The sequence below is a fragment of the Pelodiscus sinensis genome, chromosome 5, assembly GCF_052426305.1.
Source record: "Pelodiscus sinensis isolate ZL-2025 chromosome 5, ASM5242630v1, whole genome shotgun sequence".
NCBI classification, from domain to species: domain Eukaryota; kingdom Metazoa; phylum Chordata; order Testudines; family Trionychidae; genus Pelodiscus; species Pelodiscus sinensis.
In genome coordinates this window covers 26,918,825-26,945,261 of record NC_143056.1, presented here as the reverse complement: position 1 = coordinate 26,945,261, position 26,437 = coordinate 26,918,825, and positions in this window count along the sequence as shown.

The window sequence follows — 26,437 nt, the reverse complement described above, 5'->3', positions numbered from 1 at the left end:
GTGTCTTTCTAAGTTCCAGGAAAAACTAGATAAAGATCTTTATTTTCAGGTGCTCTGATACTATGGTAATGTGGAGGCCACTTACAAATCTAGGCTGATAGGTTTATGCTTTCTTTAAAAGATTTTTCTCTGTCTGACTAGTTCTCTTGGAATCACATTTTTCTGTGGGTATTTTGCAAAGAGACTATGTGCTCAAATTCTGAACACAGTGGATGGCAGACAGTTACATTTGGGAAGTCTCCCAGCCCCTCCTCTCCCCATGCTAATGCCAGCCCTGAGAGTTCTTAAAACAGCTGATGTGTTGAAGCAAAAAGGCTATTATTTTATAAAAATTCCATTCTAACCCTAGGACACTGCAAGTGTAGAACCCATAACAAGGGTGCAAGCAGATATTCGACTTTTTTCTTCTAGCATATCCTTGTCTAGGAAAGTTTAGGTGTATTCAGCGACTGATACGAATGTCTGAACTGAAGAAGAGATATTGACGGATGGATGGGAGGGGAAAGAGAGAGGGATGGGGCGGAGGGGGGGGGGGAGGGAAACAGTTTTTCCCTGTCTCTGGAGAGTTTATTCCTCTCTAGATACAGCTAAACCATTTCTGCCAGAGATGATTTTTATCCTTAGCTTTTATCCTCTCTAGCAATTTTGGTAATCCAACTACTATGAAAGTATTAACTAAGCAAAAGAAAGTCTTTTGTTTTAATGATTCAATAATTAGAACTAAACTGGAAGCTTAAGAGCTGTGAGATTCTCTTGTCAAGAGTCTGGATATTATTATCCTTGACCAGTTCTGCAAAGACTAAAATAATTTGTGCTCACTAACTGGTAAATTCAAAAATTAACAGCTAATATATATAGAGAGGAAAGAAAATCAGAAAGAGGATAACATTTCTTTGTTTAAGGAAATAAGCCTTCTTGCAGCCATAATATGGTTTTAACCCTCACTTACCCAAGTCTGCTTCATCATGAAGTAGAGGAACTTAAATGTAATCCCTTTCAATATAAATCCAAACACTTATTAGTAAAGGTATCAACATACATGCCTATTTTACAGTAGCTCTAAAATTTGTGGATCAGATTTTACTCTTATCTACCCCACATAGATTGAGTCCACCTGCTGGGATAATTCCTTGTGAAAAGATATGTGAAGGATAATATATCCTCTTTCTTCCTCTGTGATGCATTAGGTGTGAGATGACTATAATTTCCGTTTTAAGTATTCTAGTTCAAAGAAGAATTCCTACTTCCAGAAAGCTATAAACAAAATTGTAAGAGAAATTAGACCAATGAATAAACAGGATGTAGTCATAACTATATTGTATATTTTCCGTCATTTTGATTGTTCTCAAGAGACAGAGAAAAACCACTGCTGAAACTTCCAGGAAACTAATAAAACCTCTTTGGGGCTTTGGAATCGCAAAACCATCTTAGCTACTATGAAAATATGAGAAGTGCAACATAATGGACCAGAGCCTCAGCTGGTGTAAATCAGTATATCTTTATTAAAGAAATCAGGGTCCAGCTCAGTACGTTTATTGTGAGAAATATATGTTGAAACTGGGCAAAATTTGGATTGTTTGTTTAAAATAGGTATTTCAATAATTTTTATTTTTTGTTTGATAGGCTTTTCCATTCAGTTCATCACTATGGTAAGAGGTGCATTTCCACTGAGATTTCTTTTCAGTGAAATATGCCATTTTACTGAAACAGAAATGTTTCACTGAGATGTATGGTTTTTGATAAAAACAACTGTCTTGATAGCCTGGTGGATAGGGTTTTGGCCTGGAGGTAAGCGCTGAACATTCAAGTCCCTTTTTCATTCCTGAGCAGGGTCTTGAATCTGGTCTCCCAAAGCCCTTCCACCTTTCTCCCTTGGCTGGATACATGTGCACAACCTAACTTCATTTCTGTGGAAGGTTTTTGTCTTGCTTGCAGTGTGGAACAAGATCTAATTTTGAAACCTGGGAAGTTTCTGGTAAATGGAATGATCATCCTCAAATTAGCTATAGCCAGTGTCCAAGCATGTTAGAAACATCACACCCACAACACCCTACAAGACAGGGAAGTATTTCTGTTTTTCAGGTGGAGAGCATCAGTTTGGGGTCCTGGGAGCTGAGCACTAGTCATGTCTCCAGTTGTTGTGTTTGGTCACATCCAATCTGTTGAGTGTTCTAAAGGGCACGATTTGGAAGCTGAATGGTAAAACAATATTTTCAGAGGCCCAGTCACACTCAAGGACTTCTCTGAATGCTCAAGTTAGTTGTTTTTAATTTTTTTTGTATAATCTAGAAATAAGTTCTTTGTGGGCAGGGACTGTCTTTTTGCTCTGTGTCTGTAGAACACCTAGCATGACTGGAGCTCTGAGGTGCTACAACAATAGAAATAAATGATTAATAATAATAATTTGTATTACTATAGAACCTATAAGTCCTAATCATGAATCAAGACCCTATTGTGCCAGACATTGCACAAACACAGAAATAAAAGGCAGTCCCTGCCTCAGGGAGCTTACAGGTCAACTACATGACAAGAAACCACAGGTGGATACAGACAGATGGGGGAATACAAGCAAACTATGGGACCATCTCTGTCAGTACAATTGGCAGTGATCTAAGCACACCAGCGGCCTTTCAAGTGCCATAGGCCTCATAGAAGAGGAGAATTTTAAAGAGGGTTTTGAAGCATGACAATGAAGCAGTTGTGTTAGAAATCCACCCAGTAAGGAGGTGCTTAAGCAGTAGCTCTTCTACACCCTCATATGGGGCCCTTTACAGGCTGCATAGTACAAAAACAGACAAAACGTAGGGTAAGGATAGGGTGGCAGACAGACTTCACCGGGTTATCTGCAAAGTGGGGGATGGTTCCAGGCCCACAGAAAGGATGGGGCCTAGGGAAGAAAGGGCAGGGCTGGGGCCTAGTTCCCTTCTCCGTAACACCCACCCCATGCCACCACGGACTCCAATAGTGATTTAAAGGGCCCATGGCTTGCCTTTTAAATCACCAGGCCCCAGGGCATCTGCCTTCTTTGCCCCACCCTGCCAGTGACCTAGGGTAAGGAGCCCCCTGCACACACATGAGAGAGGAAAGGCACGGGAGAGTCAGCGGCAAAAAAAGAGATGGATTTACTGAGGTCTAACAGGCCTGATTCAGAGAAGGTGGAAGAGACTCGGTATTTTGGTCAGGGCAGAGGACAAAGGCGAGAAAATTGAAGGAATTGGGACACACATATCAAAGTTTGGGAGAGAAGATTTTTGGGGTCATTTGGGGAAGAGAAAGACCTAACGCTGAAGAGAGGGTGCACGTAATAAGACAATTGAACAAAAGAAAATGGCAGGCTCAGAGGAGAAGGAGCTCTTGTCCTTCTTACAAGGTCTATGAACTCCAGGAGAATTCTGCAATCCCACTGAGATACAAGTAAATAATGATGCAGGCTCACATCTGAAGCCAACTAGTATCATTGTGGTGAGCTGAAGGGACAACTCCATGCTTTTCTATGCCAGTGAGGAGTCTGAACTGCACCTGCCATCTTTGCCAGTAGTTCATTTCAAAGGGCTTCTCCATGATATCAGTCAATATGCTGCCTTTAGTACCTAGAGGGCTTCCTGTTTGCTATGATCCTCAGGTTTACAGACCACATTAGCCCCCTGTGAATGAACAGATTCAAAATCAAATTAATAGAATACAGTGAAATATGTTTATGTAACAGCTAAGGTTGCTACACCCATAACACACCTGACACAAACCTGCAAAAGCAAAGAAAGGAAAAGTTAAGTGCTGAATACATGCCCTCCTTTTCTCTACTCACAGGCACATCTCTTGCCATTGCCAGACCAACCCTACACCTTGGGACCATGCACTACAATGTCAATAGTGTGCCCGAGTGATGTTAATCTTCTAAGACACCCCCCCACACACACACACACACTTGTGTGACCTGTTTTATAATTCCTCCTAATCTTTGGTTTCTGAGGTGGTTCCAGAGTAAACACATAACTAAAGATCAAGCAAATATTGTTGACTATTCAGTGGAAGCTAGTAGGACCATAACTCCTTTAGGGAGTAATATTACACCTCCTTCTGGTGCATGCCATTCACGTTCACTTTGAGCATTGCATGTGTGCTTTTGGAGCCAACTGTCTTGTGGAAGGATATTATATGTATTATTCACAATTTTAATATGTGTTAGCTGATGCCTCTGGCTCATTTGCCTTTGCAGTTTCAGGGAATAAAATATGAAAAACATTCATCAGCAAATATCCAAATGTCCACCTGACTTATAGAAAGAGATTTCCAGGTGTACCAAGCTGAGGGAGATTGTAGGCCAGTTACCCTGGCTGTGTGGGAACAGCCTGTTGTGGAAGAAGTCAGTATGCTGTTGGAACTCACTGACTATGGGGTTGCTCATTTGCTGTGAACTGGCACTAGAGAAAAAGACCTGTTGTGATTATCTGAAGGGACTAAAAGAAACTTCAGTGGGAAGCAAGTTCCAAAGAAGAATGCTCCCTCTTCTTTTGTCATTCTCTTTTTAAAGCAATTGTACCTTTCAACTATTTGAGTTTGACTGGGTTATTTTCAAAGACCAGGAAGGAGCTTGCAATGGTCTATAAAACTGGGTGTACAAAATTGAAAGAACTTTTTAAAAAATGGTTAAAATAGTCCTTGTCAAAATGTCTGGTGCTTTTATTATTATTATTATTATTATTATTATTATTTATTATTTATTATTAAAGAAAACAGAGTCTGTGCAAATAGATGCCTTCATGGGGAGACCTGTGAACTGCTGAATTTACCTGGACTCAGCTCATGCTTCTTGAATTTTTCACTGGTTAGCTGTGTTCTGCACTGTTTCATCATCTCGCTTCTCTTAATGAGCATTTTATTTTTACTTAGCTTTAATTTGAGGAACCTGTAGGCCTGTATCATAAAAGACATTAGTTTAAACAGTTAGCATATGGTATAAGTAAGTTAACATAAGGCTTTATGGCCTAAGGCTTTTAGCATAGGCAAATTGCCTCAAAGTTACCCTAAGATGTGTGGAATTGGGAATAGCATGTTTGGAATGGGGGAAGGGGTACATAAGAATGCTAGGTAACTTCAGGAATATTTCTATGAGGGTATAAATTTGAGTGTTTGCTAGCCTCACCGGAGAAAGATGGGTTTAGAAATGATCAGGCCAAAATTGTGAACATTTGAAGCATATATGTAAATGTGTAGAACTAGGAACAAAGAATATAGCCCATATTTATAGAATGGGGGACTATCCACCATGACTTCAAAATCTTTGTCAAAGTTACTATTCCCCAGAATAATAAGCAGAATATGAACTCACAGTGCAATGCTGTAGCCAACAGAGCTAACATGATCCTGGGATGCATAATCAGGAATCTGCGTAGGATTTAGAGAAGTTACTTTACCTTTATATTTTGCATGGGTGAGATTGCTGCTGGAATGCGTGTCCAGTTCTGGTGCCCATAACTCAAGAAGGAGGTCGGTAAATTGGAGAGAGTTCAGAGCCACAAGAAGCATTAAAGGATTAGTAAACCTTCCTGATAGTGATAGACTCAAAGAGCTAAATAGATTGAAACAAAGAAAAATTAGGCAGTGGCTGATGACAGCTTATAAGTACCTATATAGGAAACAAATATTTTATAATGAGCTCTTCAGTCTAGCAGAAAAAGGTATAACATGACCCAATGGCTGGAAGTTGAAGCTAGACTAGTTTCACAATACGGGTAAATTAAACAGTGGGAGAATTTATCAAGGATCATGGTGGGTTCTCTGATTCTGAAAATTAAAAATCAAGTGTGGATGCTTTTCCAAACGATCTGCTATAGGATTGTTTTTGATAAATTCTATGACCTATGCTATACAGGTTAGACTAGATCAGGGGTGGGCAATAATTTTTAATAGGGGACCATTCCAAGATTTTGGAAACTGCACTATGGAGGCATGTGGCAATGAAGGTTGGGTGCAGAAGAGACCTTGGGGTAGAGGTCTGGGGTGCAGGAGAGGATGTGGGGTCTGAGAGGGAGTTTGGATAAAGGAGGGAGTGTGGGTTGTGATCAGGGACAGGGGATTAGGGAGCAGGGTCCGGGAGGAGGTATGGGTGCAGGAGAAGATTCTGGCCTGGGGGAGAAGTATAGGAAGGGTGCAGGGTCTGAGTGGGAGTTGTGACCTGGAAGAAGGGGGGCAAGGAGGTGCAGAGGGTTTGGGTGGTGATTTGAGGCTGAAAGGATGGTGGCCTGGGGCAGATAGTTTGGGGGAGAAAAGGAGTGGGGTGCCAGAGGCAAGTTCTGGCAGGAAGGCAGTTACCTAGCCAGCTCCCAGCCAGCAGCCCTGCAGTAACCTGAGGCAGGCCTTCTGCCTGTTTGCTGCAGTTCCAGGCTGCTCCACATAGCTCTGCTCTAGGCAGGGTGGAAGAGAGGAGGCTTCACACACTGCCCCTGCCCCCTGAAAAAATGTTCAGCTCCTATTGACTGGAAATTGGCCAATGGGAGGTGAGAGATTTTGCTGGGAGGTGTTGGGGAGGAGGAGGAGAGGCAGTGTGCAAAGCATCCTCCCTCCCTCCACAGTGTACAGAGCAGAAAGCAGCTAGCCTTTAAAGTGGCTGTAGCTGCTCTCTGCTAAGGGTCCTCATGAGGCAGCCCACGGGTCACATCTTGTTCACTTCTGGGCTAGATGATCACAGAGGTCCCTTCTGGTCTTGCAATCTATGAATCCATGGATAAAATGAAAGGAAGCCTTTGGAGGTTCATTAGGGTGCCAATCTTTTGATGATCTTTACCTGGCTATATCTCTGCACTCGAGGGAAGTCTCATTATAGACTCCAGTGCGGATCTCTGTAGATCATAGAATCATAGAACTGGAAGGGACCTCGAGAGGTCATCAAGTCCAGTCCCCTGCCCTCAGGACAGAACCAAGCACCATCCAGACCAGGGCTGGGGAACCTAAGGCCCAAGGGCTGGATGAAGCACCAGTTTGCCTGGATCTGGTCCCCGAGACTCAGGGCTCACTATTGGGGAACCTACACTGGTGCTCCAGTTCCCCCGCCGCTATGGGGCTGAAGCACATAAAATCTATTAGCCTGTCTCCCTCCCTCCCCCCCCCCCCCCCCCGCAGGCTCTGGAGTGCAATGGGAATGTGGAAAGCATCTTTCTCCTCAGTCAGGGGGCCACATCAGCAAGGGGGGAGGTTTGTTTGTGTTTTATTTTGTTTTGGGGTTTTTTTGCTTCTCACTTGTGAGCAGCTCTGACTGATTTTTCTGTTGGTCAGCAGCCTCCAACCCAAAAAATATTCCCCAGCCCTGATCTAGACAATCCCTGATAGGTCTTTACCTAATGTGCTTTTAAAACTCTTCAGTGATCAAGATTCTACAAACTCCCTAGGCAATTTTTTTCAGTATTTAACCACCCTGACTGTGAAGAAGTTTTCCCTAATGTCTAACCTTAACCTCCCTTGCTGCAATTTGAGACCATCACTTCTTATCCCATCATCAGAGGTTGAGGAGAATAATTGTTCTCTCTCCTCCTTGTAACAATCTTCTAAGTATTTGAAAGCTGCTATCATGTCCCCTCTTAGCCTACTCATTTCCAGATTAAACAAACCCAGTTCTTCCACCTTTGCTCTTAGGTCATGTTTTCTAGACCTTTAATATTTTTTGTTGCTCTTTTGTGGACCTTCTCCAATTTTTCCACATATTTCCTGAAATGTGGCATCCAGAACTGAACACACTACTCCAGTTCAGGCCTAATCAGTCCAGAGTAGAGCAGAAGAATTACTTCTTGTGTCTTGCTTACAACATTCTTTGCATGGATGTAGATTTCATAGACGTAATAGTCTGCCCAAGCAGAGCTGATTGCAGAATCAAGACCATAAGGTGACCTGGGATGGTTGGAAAAGCTCATAGCAATACTGGGCTGAATTCTATGTAACCAAGGTGAACCAAATTGTACCCATAGTAACTGTCCTGTAATTCCCTGGAAGTTATGAGATTTAAACCCATGATTTGCAGATTATAGTGGGGGAGATGGACTCTGTTATTTGAGCATATCCAGGAAGAACCAGTGTCACCTATTTTATCACTAAACTTCATCTCCAATAATTGAAGTCCAATGTCTCACTATTCCCATGGTCATATGAAAAGAAAGTAAAAATGCTGGCTAATCGCCAAAGTAGTATATGCTTTCTTACTTACTTATTTAGAACTTATTTTGAGGAGAGAGGAAAAGCAAAAGCCCAGGACAAGAAGTTGTGCTGAACCTAGGAGCAGAGTGAGCTGTCACTGAGTTTAGTGAATCAAGAGTGATAGCATTCCAGAAGATAACCAAAAGAGAAAGATTAAAAATGAAAATACTATCACCAGCCATTAAGGGTGCGTCTACACAACACTCTTAGCTTGAAATAAGCTACCCAATTTGTGCTACGCAAATTGCGTAGCTTATTTTGAGTGTATTTCAAAATAGCTTCCATAATTTGGTGCTGTCTACACAGCACCCAATTTTGAAATAAGGAGCTATTCCAAAATGCCCCTTAACCATCATGGAACGAGGATTACCCAGGACATCGGAATAAGCCAGCTGTTATTTTGAAATCTATTTTGAAATAATGGGCTGCTTCAATAGACACGGGATAGCTATTTTGGGTACTTCACTGCAGACGTACCCTAATAGTCATGGTGCTGTAACGGAATAAAAAAGCTCCTGTGTATAGTAATAATACTCAAGCAATACCATTTCCAGAATGGTAACTTAAATCCCAAATTCAAAACTTTGTTTACTTAGACTTAGGAGTGCAAATTCCACCGATACAAAGACAAAATACCAAAGAAATCACCAGTTAAGGCAATTCTCAGGTATGTGCCTTAACACCCTATGATGGGGTGGACTAGGCCTGAAGCCCCCTGCTAGTGGCCTTGGTACACCCTGCTCCAGGGTAAAGAGCAGAGGAGAAGTCCTCCAGACAAGTTAGAGTAGCTGCTTCCACTGCAGTCAATCAGGGCCCAGCAAGCCAGTATAAAGAACCTGCTGGGCCTGGGCCTGCCAATTCCTCTTTGGTGTGCAAGCCAAGTGGACAGACAGATGGGGAAGGTGCAGTACATTAGATAGATCAGTGTGTAGGGTGGATTGCAGACCCAGCTGAAACCCAGGTCTGGCAGCTGAAGATTGTGTGTGGTGGGTATGGAGAATTTCAGAACCATGGACAGGGCTCTGTGAGGGCTATGAGGGTATGTCTAGACTACATGGCTCCGTCTATGGAGCCATGTAGATGAGTTTACTAGACATAGGAAAATGAAACGGCTTCCCTTGTCGACCACGGCACATCCAGACTGCCCCGCTGTGCCACTAAACAGCTGATCGGCACAGCGCGGTGGCCATTTTGATGTAAATGAAGTGGCGATTATTTAAATCGCCGCTTCATTTTCCTATTTCTAGTAAACTCATCTACATGGCTCCGTCAACAGAGCCATGTAGTCTAGACATACCCTGAGATAAAGTCCTGAGAGAGGGCAAGGATGGAGCAGATTGTTAGGGAAGTAGTTGAGGGAGTGAGTAGCAGTGGAACAGTAAGGACTGACACTGGGCTGACAACTGCTATTTATAGGGTCCCTGGTCCAGGATCCAAAGGATTGAGTGGGCCTGGATCCTGCCGAACTCTCCAGTAGCTATTCAAGGGGGCAGGAAAGAAGCCTGGTCCTAGGTGACCAAGAAGAAAGAACATCTGGGTTACCCTTCACTCTAAGAGCCAGTCACCTGAGTGGGAGCTTGTGGACATATGTCCTTGGCCAGAAGGGAGTGCTTGAGAGAAGGTGAGCCCTTTACCCACCCCAACACCATCCTATCCAAATACATTCAATGCATTCCACCAATAGCAAGTTCTTCTTCACTCACAGTATATAACCAACATAACACACATCCTCAGTTTCTCTACTTGTACCCCCATCATATTAAAACTGATAGTTGTAATATAGCCTCATCTGAGAAGATTCACACCGAAGAGAGAGAAACTACATATTTCAGTTCATTTGAAACACATGCAGGTTACTTTTTTGTTTTGGATCCATAATTTTATACATGTGAATAACTAAGTACAATTAAATATCTAAGGGTATGTCTACACTACCCCCCTAGTTCGAACGGGGGGGTAATGTATGCATACCGAACTTGCCAATGAAGCCCGGGATTTGAATTTCCCGGGCTTCATTAGCATAAAGCCAGCTCTGCCATTTTTAAAAGCCGGCTTGTTCGAGGTGTACAGATAGATCGGAATGGCTACATAGTTCGAACTATCTAGCCCGTGCCGCGTGTAGCCGCGCGGCATGGGGTTTGAACAAGCCAGCTTTTAAAAATGGCGGAGCCGGCTTTATGCTAATGAAGCCCGGGAAATTCAAATCCCGGGCTTCATTAGCAAGTTCGGTATGCATACATTACCCCCCTAGTTCGAACTAGGGGGGTAGTGTAGACATACCCTAAGATCGACCTGAAAAAGATATTAACCTGAGAGATAATGTTCCCACTCTGGTATGAATTTTTCCCAAAGTCATTGTGTGTGTCTAGCTGTATACTTATACTAATCCCATTATTGTGCTAACTAAGATTTTGTATTGGCCCATTATAGGGAGAAAGCACCAGCTGTTAAGTTTGGCTTCCCAAGTCTTCACACTTTATACAGTGCAGGTGCACTATATCAATCAAAAATAGTAATAAACTTCCCCCAAGTTTAGGGGAGTTCAGACTTAAGGCTTTTATTTGGGCCAGTCTCAAAAGTGAGAGTGACTTTTTTTACAAGCAGCAACTATTCAAACTGATTTGAAACATGTAGGTTGATTGCAGGAAGCAAAGTAGCACAAAGTAGACCAGATCTGTTTCATTTACAGATTAGGCATTAATTTGCCAAGTAGTGTTTAATGTGCACTTTGCAAACACACTCAAGGCAAACAGCCAAGGTTCTCTATGGATTTGTGGGTTATGCTGGCCAATTACTATGTCCTGCAGCACAGATTGTCCTTCATGTTTACTATAAAGGAATAATTCAGGACTTGTAGTACCTGTGTTTAACAGATCCAATGAATACTCTATGGCAGGGAAAGTCAATCTTGAACTCCGGTTAACATTAAAGTAATCTAAAAATAGGGATTTCGGAGGACAGAACAGATCAGTGACTGGGGACCAAAGACTAAGGACAGTGCATACATCTGTATGTGGAGGAAGAGGATAGCAGAATTTTCCCAAATGTAACACCGAGACAGTCTGTAAATGGAACAGAAGCAAAAAGCCTCCAGGAGTGAAGGGGTGAGCATAGACAGTGCCACCCCCTTGGAATGGCACAACATGCACTACTCCTGCCAGGAGCTGGCTCCAGTGGCTAGAGAGGTGGGAACAGCCTGCCCCTCTTTCACATCACTTTGGGAGTCTATTAGTGGTGCCAAACACAATAGTTCATGTGAGTGCAAAGCCTGGGATTGTACCCAGCCTCTCCAAAGAGTGATGAGCACACTGGTGAGCCTGCTAGGTCCAGGGCCAACCTCACTCTTCATATACTTAAATACATTTTAAGCAGCACCCATCTTCAAAAACATCTGGAGTCAGATTCTGTGCTGCACTTCCCGGGTGGGGAAGCCCAAGTGGCGCTGGGGATGATTGAAAGTCACCTTTATGCCTTCCCAATTCTGGGCTGCAGGGCAGGCTGCTGTGACACCCAGGATTGCCTTGGTGCTGCTCTGAGTTACAGCAGCCCCCCTGGTTCTACGTATGGCTCGTTATGCTGTAGTGGCCCTATGGCCCTGTACCTACTCACTCCCAGCAGTCCCCCATTTCTGGCTTCTGGGAGCACTAGCTCATGGCCATGCATGGATGCAGTCTCTACATCAGGGGGTGTCTCATTTGGCCATCTTAGATGTTTGCCTCCCTTGTACACTACCAAACGGGACAGTGGATCCTTCCCTTGGTTTCTCTACAAGTAAAAACATTAAAGACCAAAATCTGAGTCCAGAAGCCTAGAAACAAACTGTCATGGGAAAGGAAAGAGTAAATCATGCTCATGGTACTGGATTTGCAAGTGGAATATTTATCATGAATGAGCATTCCCTGCCTCCCCCTTTTTTAATTGATACCTCTCTGCTGAGCAGCAGCTAGGGTCAGAGCTGGGAAGAGAGTATTTACATGTGGGCAAAGTAAAAATCCTACAGACAGAAATTTTGTTCTCCTCCTTACCATAACTAGTGAGCTTATGTTTGCAGCTGTATTTTATTTTATACCTGACTAGATGGCTTAGAGATGCCCTTTCTTTCCTGTGTTCTTGAGATTGTGGTATTTAAGCACCAAATAATCTTCCTAACATCTCCCCCCTTTTTAACAAAAGGATTCTGCATTCAGAATGAGATTGACCACAAGCTAATTTAATGTACCTGAGTAGCCCCTGCCATCGTCCTCTGTAACTTTCTATCACATACCCCTTTTGGCTACTGCAAATCAATAACACCTCTTTTGTATCAAAGATGGCAGAAATGTCTCTTAAACTAATATAATAATTTCAAAAAAGGATTACTGAAAGATCTCAAGAAATAGCTAATTCTTGCATTTAAAACAGTCAGGCCAGTTAAAATTGACATCAAGCATTGTGTATGTTCCTTGGAGAGGGTCTTCAGTACTATGTATCTCATGGGTGTCATTGGCTGTAATTGTTGCCATGCTAAATATTCATGTATGAATAGTCTGGAATAAATTCTCTTGTAAATTGACAGAGGGCAAGTTAGAACTGTCCTTGAGTCTCTCATCTGCATCCTCATTTTTGAAAAACTGTCGTGTGTGTGTGTGTATGTGAGAACAAAATGGATTTGATTAATTTAAACAGATAAGGCTCTTCTCCCTTTGGAATGGCTGGGGTGCTTGCTTTCAGCACTTTTAACACTGGCCGCTTACATGGAGTGAGTTGTACATCATGAAGAATGGTTTAATACAATTTATTAGTAGTAGAACTTTTATGGTAGCATCTGTGGCCTCAGTTGGGATCTGGGCTCCATTGTGCTAGGTGTACTATAAAAATGAGAGCCAGTAAGAGTGATGAAGACCTAACTATTTAAATAGGCAAGATTAGACAAAGGATCCACCAACAGCAATTCAGGGCTGAGGGCAGAAACCAAGAGTCTCTTTGCTCCTCTCCTTCAGTGAGGGGCCATAAGCTTCCTGTCCCACCTAGAGAAACCCCATGCACCTGCTTCTCCCGTACACTAGAAGAGCCCTGGGCCAGTTAGCCTCAGCCTTGTCCCCTCCTTCACTCCCTTCCCCTGACCCAACCTGTCTGCTCTGGGGAAAGTCACAGCAGCACCTCTTGCTTGAAAGACTCTTTTGGTATGTCCCATTCAGGTTCTGGGGCCAAGTAGCCCTGCCCTGGAAGCTGCACGGGGCATATCAAAAGCATCTTTTAGTCAAGAGCTGCTTTTCAGCAGAGCTGCTGCATCAGCAACTAGGACTCTCAGCTCTTTGAAATTGCCAGGGCCTTGGCAATTGCTCCCTTTGTCTCCCCTGTTGGTGGGCCTGGCTAGACCATAGGGCTACGTCTGCACTGGCATGATTTTCCGAAAATGCTTTTAACGGAAAAGTTTTCCGTTAAAAGCATTTTCGGAAAAGCATGTCTAGATTGGCAGGATGCTTTTCCACAAAAGCACTTTTTGCGGAAAAGCGTCTGTGGCCAATCTAGATGCGGTTTTCTGCAAAAAAGCCCCAATCGCCATTTTCGCGATCGGGGCTTTTTTGCGGAAAACACTACTGTGCTGCTTACACTGGCTCTTTTGCGCAAAAGTCTTTCGGAAAAAGACTTTTGCCCAAACGGGAGCAGCATAGTATTTCCGGAAAATCACTGACGATCTTACATGAGATCGTCAGTGCTTTTCCGGAAATTCAAGCAGCCAATGTAGACAGCTGACAAGTTTTTCCGCAAAATCAGATGATTTTGGGGAAAAACTTGCCAGTCTCGACACAGCCTAGGAGTAAGACTGTGGTTTACTTCCTCAGGCTATCTGTGCAAAAGGTATCTCAGTGGGTCAGGGTTTTGGTTCCCTTGGCCCATTTGTCAGTTTCTGATTTGGTGCTGGGTTACAACACAGTATAATGCTTTCCTTGAAGAGTCTTTTCTTTCTCCCAAAGTTCCCCTCACCCCTTGTCACTGTTTGATGAAAAATCTTTCCTTACTTCTGATAATTAGTGTAAGTATCTTTCTCACACTCCCCTGTGACCGACCCTAGAATAGAAACTGCCTTTTCCTTTTCAATCTTTCCTCTATCACACTGGCTTCCTGCAGTTCTGTCAGCTTGAACTGTGCTTTGTGTGTCTTGTTCCTACCTCCAATTTTTGCTCAGGGATTTTCTGTTTGGTCAGAGTCTGTCTTAACTTGGCACATTTCGTGGGGGCGAGGTAGTCTGCAATTGGGTGGTTCTATTCAAGGCTCTGTGACAATCTGATTGTTTTGATCTTCTAAATATGAATTGTTTGGCTATTTAGGGGTTGCTTTGTGTTTTCCGAATCCTTCAGTTTGAGCCAGGTTGTCTGACAGAGGCAATTTGGAGGGGCACATCATGGTCAGTCTTTGCTGACTGAGCCTCCTTTACCACTAATGTAAATTCAGTGCCCTGACTGTCAGCTGCTTCTTATCCTGTCCTCTGCCCCCAGCCACTGAGGGTAAGTCTACACTATAGCATACACCCATGCTTCAGCCTGTGCTCAAGCCTAACTTCCTATTTGTCAATGCTGCAACTGTGCCAAACTAGAGTTCAGACCCTGGGTGGAGAGCCTGGGGTTGGGTTAAGCCAGGACCCAGGTCTGAGCACTATTGCTTTGCAATGTGCATTTGACTCCAGTCCTAGGAGTCAACCAGAAGTCTCTCTCAATTCCACGGGACCAGTTCTTTAATCCTCTCCGTCCCAACAAGTTGCAATCCACTCTGTTGAAAATGGAAGCCACACGCCTTCCCCTTTGTGGACAGCAGCAGCTCAGATCAACATTAGGCCATTCTCTTCAGAACACTGATCCGCAGGCACTATTGGAGAGCATCCTGGGTTTGCATCCTGGGAGAGAGAGCCTTTTGCAAAGTGAGCTGCTTCCTGGTAATGTGCAAGGTGGGCAATAAAGTTTTCCCACAGGATACTATGATTCTAAAATGGATGCATCTGGGGTGGGGGTGAGGGACTCTGGGATATAGTTACTTTGACTAGGGTTTGCGTATTGCAGGGGAGACCCCAGAGCCTTAGGATCAAGCATAGGTAGGCCCACCAGTGGGGGCAGCGGGCAAAGGAGGCAGTTGCACTTGCCTCGGGGCCTGGCAATTCTAAAGATCCCAGGGCTCCAGTTGCTGCCATAGTAACAGCAGCGGTGGCTGGAGCTCTGGGCCTTTTAGAATCACTGCCAGAGCACTGCACAGCCACTCTGGGAGGCTCTAAGGCCTGGAGGAAGGGGAAACTCTACAGTCTGTGCAGCACTGAGGGCTTTGTGACATGGATTTGTGACAAGCGGCCTATAGTACAAACCACCAGAAACAATGAGTAGTCCTGTGGCACCTTAAAGACTTTATTTGGGCATAAGTTGTTATGGGTAAAACCACTTTGTCAGGTGCATGGAGTGCAAACCGCCGGACAATTTGGATGAGTGACACACTCTTCTAAGAAAAGCTCAAGATTGTAGAGATGTGCTGCAGGCACTACGCTTTAGGGTGGAGGTATGCTCGCAAAATTGTAGAGCCTAATGCTGCCAAATTGTTATAGTTAGAGAGCCCTCCCCACACCCCTCCCCCAAAAAGTGCAGCAAGTGATTGGAGCCCTGCAGGCCATGTTGGCGGAAGCTCATGGCACTGGTCAGAAGGGAAATGTTTCCACATGTATAAAGGCTCCTGATTTGCAGGCTGACTCACTGCTGTCTTTTGTTTCAATGCTGAGGAAGCACTTCCCATGGCAGTGCCTCCTGTCTGTCATGCAGCAGCAGCTGTCGCGAATGCAGTGACGAGTGAAAGGCAGACAGTCTAAGATGAACTAAATACCCTCAGCAATGTTACTCGTATTCACAGGGCCTGTGAAATGAAGGAGACATTCATACCTATTACATACTTATCCTTGAAAAAAACCTCCACTCGGCCTTACTAATTGTTTTCTAAAATGGTGTTGTGGAAAAGAGAGCTATTTTCAGTGTCAAAACATACCCAAACGATGGGATTCTGACTTTAGGCTGTCTTGATCAAGGGGTGGAACACAGACTGAAACCTTCCTGGATGAGTCCCATGAGACTTTGTGACTCAGAGGGGTATCTTTGAGTGACAATCTCTCTTCTGCTTGCTTCTGAGGGTAGTTATTTACTTCTGGCCTATACCACAGTACATCACACTCTCTCCCACACTACTAAGATTCAGCTACTCTGATCAGTGAGGAGGGTGATGGAAAAGTTTGGAGCCCACCTGCTCCAGGAAGGGTGTGAATGGGTGACTAGAACCCCCTGTACCCAGGATGGCTACTGATGTTCTTATTTCTTCATATTTCCTTGAAGATCTAGGACAGACAAGGAAAAAAAACTATCTCATTGCAAACAAAGAGAAATTTAAACTTCTCCCTCCAGGCCAATAGGGGAAGAACAAATTGTACTACATTGTTCTACTGGGTGGTGGAACTGTCCCCTTGGGGTCAAGAATAGCTGGCAGGACCCAGGCATGACTGGGGGGATGGATTAAAAAGGGAGATTACTGTGGATGAGTGCTTGACCTAAGTGTGCATTTAGCAATGTAAGCAAGCTCGAGTCTTGAGGTGAGGTGGTAAGATATATTTTTTTAATTATTGAGCTGTGTACATATTATAAAACCATTACGGAACCAAAGTATATAAAATTCCAAATTAAAAATACCAGCCTATACAAAGGAGTAATAAAATAAATAATACATTAACGAGCTACAGCACTCTGTATTCATAGGCAGTAATGGAACCATATACATCAAAGGTCATAAAAATGCATACATTATACAGGGCGCGCAGGGTAGCTGAGGTTTATTTTGATCCTTTCTGCCTTCATGAAGGTCTATTAGCACTGGGGGATGGAAGATGTATTTGCCATTTAAGCCATTATTGATCAGCTGAGAGAAACACAAACCTCATAGACTAGGCCGGCAGGAAAAAGGGTGAGAACTTAGCTTGACCCAAGACATTAACACTGTAAACAAGGCAAGCTTTGAAGGTTATTATGCATGATCGCTGTGTCCTGTACTGCAGGATGTGCCTATGAGATGGAACACCAACATGGAGGAGTATCTTATCTTTGGGTAGAAGCTGAGGGATGTTTAAGCATGTAATCTTCATGGAGAAGACTTCTTGAGCCAAATTCATCTCTAAAATACAGACGGGTCACTGTAGGGAGGAATCTGGTTCCCTGTGTCTCAGAGAATAGACTCATGGGCCAGATTCTTTGCTGTGCCTCACAGGACATGTGACAAAAAGCATGCCCCAGGCAGTGAGGGAGTAAAGGTGTCTTTATTTTACTTTTACATTCTGCAAGTATTGGCCTGGCTGGATTTAAACTGTCTTGTTGAATAGTATAAGATTGCCTCAGATTCTCACCACTACAGAGCAATGCCTAAGCAAAAGGGTAAATAGTACTGGAACGATGCCACAAAGCATGAGTACAGCATTCCTAGCCCAATCCAGTAATACTTAGCTTCCCCCTAGACTCTAAAATGCCTTTTCTTTCCCCTCTTGTTCTGCTTACCGCAACTCTCCCCAGATTTGCAAATCTGTGCAGCATATGGCTGAGACTATAAGAGGTGGTACTTACATGTAACAGGCCCAGTTCTAAAAACCTTTGTGTTCATGAGTAACCAGTGATTACTTGCTGGCAGGGCCGCTGACCAGTGAGGTTAGGAGGCAGCTGCCCCAGGGCCTGGGACTTAAATTGGCCTGGGGCTCCCAGTCACTGCCATCGCTATCTTCACAGCCATAGTGGCCAGAGCCCCGGACCCTTTAAATCACCGCCAGAGTCCCTGGCAGCACTGAAGGGTTTGGCTGGGGGAGGCTAATCCTCAGCCCCACCCCGCTTCTAGTGGGCCTAGAGCCAGCTCTTCTGAGCAAAGTCACTTGTAAGCCCTAGTCACTGGGGGTATGTCCACACTACCCTCCTAGTTCAAATTAGGAGGGTAATGTAGGCATACCGCACTTGCAAATGAAGCCCGGGATTTGAATTTCCCGGGCTTCATTTGCATAAGCCGGGTGCCGCCATTTTTAAATCCGGGCTCGTCGAACCTTGTGCCGTGTGTAGCCGCGCGGCACGGGGTTCGAACGAGCCCGGATTTAAAAATGGCGGCACCCGGCTTATGCAAATGAAGCCTGGGAAATTCAAATCCCGGGCTTCATTTGCAAGTGCGGTATGCCTACATTACCCCACTAGTTCAAACTAGCGGGGTAGTGTAGACATACCCTGAAGTAGGGACTGTACACTAAGGCTACGTCTACACTGCAGGCTTTTTGCACAAGAATGAAAAACTTGCAGAGCATCTACACTGCACACGTGTTCTTGCGCAAGTAAATTTACAGTAAAGCATCAGAAAAGAGGGCTTCTTGAGCAAGAGTTATTCCTCTACCTACGAGGAATAAGCCCTCTTGTGCAAGAAGGCAGTGTGTATAAGCAACGGGGGTTTCTTGCACAAGAAACCCCTATGGCCAAAATGGCCATCAGAGCTTCCTTGTGCAAGAGAGCATCCACACCGTCATAGATGCTCTTGTGCAAAAGCACAACTCTTGCACAGTGTGGACGTAGCCTAAAGTGTTTAAGGGTTGGACCCATCACTGGTAAAACTTCAGGGTCCTCTAAGAAAAAGGTTATATAGATAGACTGTTTAAAATACACTTATAGTATTAGATTTGATAAAATCTAAACCATCTCTTAAAGACTTGACAGAGTCCTTTTATTAAATTTGTTTTCAATTTGACACCAATTGCACATCCAAAATTTGTTTTTGCTATGCCTAAGAACAGTTCAAAAGGAAGGTTCTTCTGCCTATTTTGATACAAGTCAGGTAAACTTCATTAGATGGCATTATTATTATTTTTTTATTTTATTTATTATTTTATTAACATTTATTATTTATTTATTATTATTATTCTTATTTATTGCTCCCTACAAAATGCTTTGTTTAAATTGCCAATTGTTTTTCAAACTACAAAAATAAAATAACATGATAAAAAAGGGGAAAAATAATTAAGAGCCTAAGATGTTTCCCTATTAAAGCATTTTGTAGTCACAGCTCCTATACATGACAACCAAGGGACTCAATTTCTGTAACTAAACAAAGTTTTTAGAATGATGACTTCGCTGATTTTCTCCATATCAGACTTCCATCCTTTCGTTCATTAATATATGAGAAGGCTTCTATGATCTTTGCCTCTCTTTTCCTGGATTTTTTAAAGCTCTATATCTGAACTATGATGCTCAGTAAATGAAACTATACCTCCTCTTTCTTGATCTCTCCATCTCTGGGCCAGATTCTGATCTCTGGCACACACATGGAGACCTGGAGTAATTCCACCGGTTTCACACTGTCTTCAGTGGACTTACTCTCAATTTACACTTGTAACAGAGATCAGAATCTCTGTCTTACTGCTTCTTTCACTCATGCACATATGCTGGCACATGAAAATGTATTGTATTTAATTGCTAATTTAATAAAAGCAGTATTTTGGTGCCAATTTCTTTTGACATTTACTTATTGGGTATGTGCAGCAGTATCTGCAAGTACACTGGATATAATACCCATCCTTAAATCCTATACAATTCAACTAATCAGAAGGGTTTGGAAAGTGTTTTACCCTTGACAGTGACCTGTATTACAATTAAAGCTTATGATGTAGGTTTCTTATTTGCCCAAGGAGACAACAAGATTTGCTATGTAATTTGAGAAGCACTTACATTACTGCTACTCATGTTGTAAGCTGATTATGAAGTTCAACACAATTGCTTCCATAGGAAAATCAGAATTCACAGTCAAATAAAGTGTACAACCCTGATGTGTAGATGCTTCTTACTGCTACTGTATATAAATCAGATTCTGCTTAGCAACTGCTGCATATCATGTTTATTAAACACCTTCTGGTTGTAACAGCAGAGGGTATTAAAATTCCTTCATGAAAATCTCTCAAATCTTTTCACATCTCAAATATTTTTAAGGTCTAATGTTAGTGAAAAGACTCCGTCTGCAGAAGACTTTAAAGGGCCCGGAGGTGATGAGGATCTGGGTGCCCAGAACATGTGCTGCTTCTACAAGTCACATGGAAAAGTTTTCTCGGTTTACAACTCAAACAAAATATTTTGGGCTGTTGTTGCCATAGTCCTCAGGCTCAATACAGCAGGGGGAGAATTTAAACTTATTTATTTAGATGCTGCCGAGCTTGGGAGTAATGCTATCAATGAGTCTAGAGATGAATTTTTTAAAAAAATAACTTTTTTATTCAAAGGAAATTAATTTTCATGAGCAAGCTAGAGTAAGTAACATTTCATCAGGGGAAATTTTTATCAGCTGACCAGTGAGTCTCAGTGCAGGCACAGTTACCGTGAAACCCCTCAGACTTGGTCATCCATTTTGTGGGTGATGCGCACATCTCACATACACAAAATGAGCCTTTCAAAATGGATTGAGACACTGCTGAGGTCTGGTAGGTCAAAAACTGTCAGCTGACTGTGCTGACAGTCATTACTACAATGGTATGTGGAACTAATTTTAAAATGTCAGGCCTCATGAATAATTAATTCATATGCTAGAAAAATAAAATAGTAATAGAAATCACCAGCTGCTTCATCCCTTCCTCTTCTACCTGTTTGCCTTCTGTGCTCTGCCCTTATTGAGTTGTTTCTCACCTCTTTCATGCTGCTGAGTCTCTGATCTTCATTCCTGTTCTTCCCCTCAAGAATTCAGATGCAAAACCGCACTGCTCTTATTCCTGACTCTCTCAGCATTTTTTTACACAGTCAGCCACAATGTGCCGTTGACCTGATTACATGGCGTTATTGTAGTGCACGGTGCAACCATATGATGACTCCTGGATTCCTGCAGGGATGAATGCATTCCCCACTCTGCTCCTATGTCCCTAGGAGACCTCTCGGAGAGGCACTGAAATGTTGTAGGCTCCATTGCCAAACATACACTAAAAATACCTTCCTCAGCTATCTTACTAACATGCTTGCCCTTCACAAAGATGTCACAATGTTGCCTAAAGATCAGCACCAGGAGGAAGAATAGCTGTATGGAAGAGAACCAAAGCAAGGCCAAAGAGCTGTTGATGGGAAAGGAAATATGCTTTGATTAGCCAGTTCAAATTCTGGAATCACCTTGTGTCAAGTGCGAAGTTCTACTCTCATCACTAAGGATACAATCTGATCATGCAGGTCAAGGATTCTGGGACTTTCATAGCTTTCCAGGACAGCTTCAGCACGTGGCAGGGTGCGGGCTTTGGCTTCAGCCCAGGATAGTGGAGCTCCAGCTTTGGCTTCAGCCATGACCATACCCTGATTTTTATACATTTTTACCATGATTGTTCTGTACATTTTGCCTAATTTTACCACGATAAAATCATATGCATACTCATCGCAGATCATGAATGTTCAGCTAGCAAAAGTGGTGACAAATGTCTTCTTCCATTCTCAGCTTGCCAGGCTCCATCCCTTCCTCTTGGATGAGGCTCTAGCCAGAGAAATCTTTGTATTAGACACCCCTAAACTGGATTACTGTAATTCAGGGTATCTGGAGCCACAGGTGGAAGCAACACAGAGACTCCCGTATGTGTAGAACACTGCTTCTTAACAGGACTAATTATATGGAATGTGTCATACTAGCACCCCTCACTTTTCACTGGCTCTCAGGTCATCTGCACATAATCCACATCCTGGTCTTCCTGTGAGAGACACCGAACCGCGTAGCACTTATTTATGTAAAAGAATACCTGTTTGTGCAATGCAGCTGTATTCCTCTGGGACTATGTGGCTAAAAGTGACCTGGACAAAAGTTGGAGACAAATGTTCATGATCAAAGGTAAAAATCTATATCTCTCTGACAGGTAAAACAATTTGCCAGAAGGCATAAGTCTGAGCTCAAGCCTGAACCTCTTTAGATTACATTACAAACCTATCTTGTAGGTTTGGGAGTCACCAGATGGCATTGTCAGACAGTTTTACATAGTTTGTTTAACTTACTGCCTAGGCAGTTAGATCTTGGAATAAATGCTTTGTTGTTAGTTATGATAGTGTTCATTTTAGAAATTGTGGTCATTTGTAATAATTGATCGTTATGGGTATTCCTCTGACTGGAATAATTCTTGAGTTGCAGAAATGCTATCTATAGGACATGCACACAAGCAAACAAATGGTACATGTTGTGGAAAAATAATTACACGCCTGTTTGCTAAATGCTTTCTGCCATAACCAAAGTCAAGGAATTTTTAACATGCACAGCCTGTTTAGTTGTAGATAGTTGGTGCAGAGGTGTTGCTGTATTCCACCCCAGAACTGGCTGCAGGGGTGACTCACACCAGTTTCAGAGTGAGGGCAGCCAATTTCAGCAATATTACTGAGCATGCTCAGTACAAATCAAACAGCAAATCTGGTTGGGGGCACTTGACCCTTCTAGGCAGCATGTGACCCCTGCATGCTCACATGACACCTCTGAATGGCTGTATTCAGTGACAGATCAGCAATCTTTCTATAAACAGTAGGATTAATTTTCTATTACAAGATAGCCTGATTCTTCTTGCTATTACACTGGATTTGCATTTATTCAGTGGAGTTACTCCTGATTTACACTGGTGTACCTGAGCATAGATTCAGGCACAAAAATTCCATAAAGCACTTGGTATCCATTTGCACTGAAGATGCCATATAGATGGCAGTTGTTATTACAAGTAATAACCACATTCAGGCACTTTTGTATCCTGTTGAGATGTGACCCTACTTTGGGTGCATATGAAACACTTGGGAATGCCTCATTGCAGTGTACAAAGGGCCATATCATTAGCTGGTGTAAGCCACCAAGCTCCATTTTCTTCACTAGGCTACTCCACTTTACACCAGCTGAGGATCTGTTCCAAAAGGTGAGGTGTCTCACAGGCTGTAATTCAGCACCCACTCCTTGCTTTAATTACAGAATTGGAAGTGGTTGCCTTTGCAGTGTTCTTGGGAATGATATAGGGACAACAATTTCAGTCCTTTTAAGTGGCTTTATTAACTAAAGTTCTCTGGAATTTTTCATTTCTCATTTAGACTTAAAAAATACATTGTTAAAGACCATTTTTATTATATTTGTTCTTATTTATTTGTATTACTATAGTACCTAGGAGCACTGTCATATATTTTTGAATACTTAGGTGCATGTCAGAATTTTTTTCCCATCTATTATCTTGCACAAAGGATAACTCTAATATAATTACAATTAATCCCTGATTTTCACCAGCACTGTGTTTTATATAATACATTGAGGTATCAGTCATAAAGATAAGTTTAAAAGAAGACTGATATAAAAGGATGTTGTACTGTAAGATTTCCTTAAATTGAACTGTATGCAATGTCAATGCAGCCTCCATGTGCAACATTATGAAAAGTTAATATCTACTGTATCCAAGTAATTGATGTGTGTCAACTCAATGCAAGGACAATTCATTCCAGCCACCTCAATTTGACATAAAGATCTTATCTTCATTATTAGATTGTGACTGCCATAAGCTAATTATTTTTTATGGTCCTGGTTGTTTCCATATAATTTAAGTGTAGTTTAGTTTATCATACATTTGAATAAAAATAATGAAGTAGTTTTATATTTATATTTATTTCTATGGCCCTAAATGGAAAATTGAAACTGGTGTAGTTTTTTGTCTTGATGATTATGTAAGGAAATGGATGTCTACAAATTCAAGAATCGTCCTATAAATCGGAAGGATCTGATTTTGCACCTGGCACATCTAGAGGGAATAATACCTAATTGCTATTATTTCTTCCAGTGTTATGAGCATTAGAACTAAGGAGTTTTTCTATCATAGTCAAGCAACCGACTGCAGATTAATTTCTAAAACCTTCTAATGTGGCTGGCATATGCTAGGGGAAATTAAATCAAAGCCACTTTACTGACTATAGTTGGTAGGCATTTTAATCTACGAAGGAAAAGGGATTTAGGTCAAAAGGCTAGACAGAAACAGGTATTAGCCATTGTACTGCTGATTTTGTTTTTCTGAAAAAATATTACATTTCCTGTTGTTATGTAGTTCCCAACTCTTGTTTTTTTACTCACACACATCTCTTATTGATATTGATGCAGAATTAAAGAATATATATTAATATACAATTAAGGAAACTTCCTGTCTAGTTTGGTTGTCACACTAAAGATCCTACATTATTTATGTTTGATTCTCTAGTTCCTCCAAAGTATAAAAATATATTCACAGAATAAATATATGAAACTTTTCTCCCATCAATATATACACTAGTCATAGGAAATATATATAGTTATGAAATATTTCAATGTATATTTATTTAATCTTGATGGTTACAAAAATCTATTAAATACAACTACCTTTAGAGTGAGTTTGCTGCAGGAAACAAAAAAAAGTCAAAATAAAAGGAGGTATTTTGTGTAATAATTGATTATATATGATCAGATCTGAATCTTCATGTTCCTAAGCATATATTGGATATTTTATCAGAAAGCCGTGTTATAGATCATAATGCCATTTTTGCCAAGGTATATTTGTATTGATAGAGTTATAACAAAATATGTTGAAACTCCCCTCTAAGAAGATACTAGAGGTCATACAAAACAAACAGACTTTCTTCATGAAGCTTATGTTGTTTTCATTATGGAAGGTAGGGAATCCTTTTTCCTGTCTGTGTGGTTATCCCTGTTGAATATTTAACTTAAAATCCCGAGCATGCAACTATACACAAACTTTTTTTCATAAACGAGATGCTTTTGGCACATTATCTTTACACTGTACATGGCTTTCAGGTAGTTGGAAATTTATTGGGATAAGAAGCCAGAGTGGTGGTGGTGGTGGTGAGAAAGAACCTTTTTTGTTAATCCTCTGCAGGGAAACAACAACAATCAATTCCCCTTCGGCAGCTATTTTGTTCTTCAAATATACTATCACTTCTTAAACTGATGGTGAAGGAAAGAATTCATTAATTTTCAGCCAGATCAGGCTTAGGGAAAAAAGCAAGTTCTGATGCTCAAGAACAACATGGCATAATGTTGTTTTTCAAAACATCCACAGATTTGCCTTTCCTTTTCAATGTTTTTCACTTTCCTTCTTAGAAAAGGGGTTAAAATTAGTAGGCACATTTCATATTAGCGTATTTCATGCAATAAAGCATAAATTATTTAAAATAACACGACCTTTTATCTTGCACCTTTTGAAGGAAGCAAATTAAAAATGTAAATTGGGAGCTAATTAATATGCAAATGTATTCATTCGCAGTTAACAATTAGCAATTAAACCTGCAGTGTCTACAAAGAGCACGGACAAAATTAGTAACTTAATTTATCATTAAAAAATGAAAACGTACACAAAATTTTAATTGACTTTCAAAATATTTCCCCTTCTTTTTTCCCTTTCATTTTTTAATACAGAAAATCATATTGTGCTTTAGATATACAGATGAAACTTGCTACCTACAGCTTTCTGGGGAAGTTCATTAAATAAGACTGAGAAGGAATTGTGTTAGGGAAAGTTGGTCTTTTGTATGAGAGGAATTAATAGATGACATTTAAGAGTGTTGACTTGTATTTAATATTTCCTACATAGAACTAGAGCTATGTAGAGAAAGTACTATACACATATACCCTTGGAATCCAAAAAATAAGTGTGTGTGTGTGTGTGTGTGTGTCTGTGTGTATTTATTAAATATGCAGAGCCAGTTTGAATGTTTGTGCTTTGGTGTCTGATGCTTCAATAGAAAAACAGGAACACAGGAAATTAACAGACAATAAATAGCTGGAAATCTAAATAAGATACTCAACATAGATAGTCACGCATGTTTATATTTTATGCTTGGTTTATTCCCCTTTTACCAGTTTTCCATTCCTTTTAGAGGATTTAAACCCCTAAAATCCCTCTGCATATTTTACTGCATTTTGTGTCCATTTTCTGTTTTCTCACAATTAGCGCTGCTCTTCCTGCAGATGTGAGCTGGGGCCTTTTTGTTTTGTTTTATTTTGGTCTTTTTTATATATAAATTCTTTTTTCAATGTTGTGCAATGTATTACAAAACAGAAATAGGAAAGTACTGGGGAGGAGGGAGAAAAACACTTGTTTGATTGAACAATGACAAATGTGCCACAATGGCATTTGTGGCCCTGTACCTTCACTTTTTGTGAACATTTTACCACCAAAATTTTGTTTAAAAAAATGTTTATGGAAAAGGAAAGTGTTACAATACTCATGAAGATA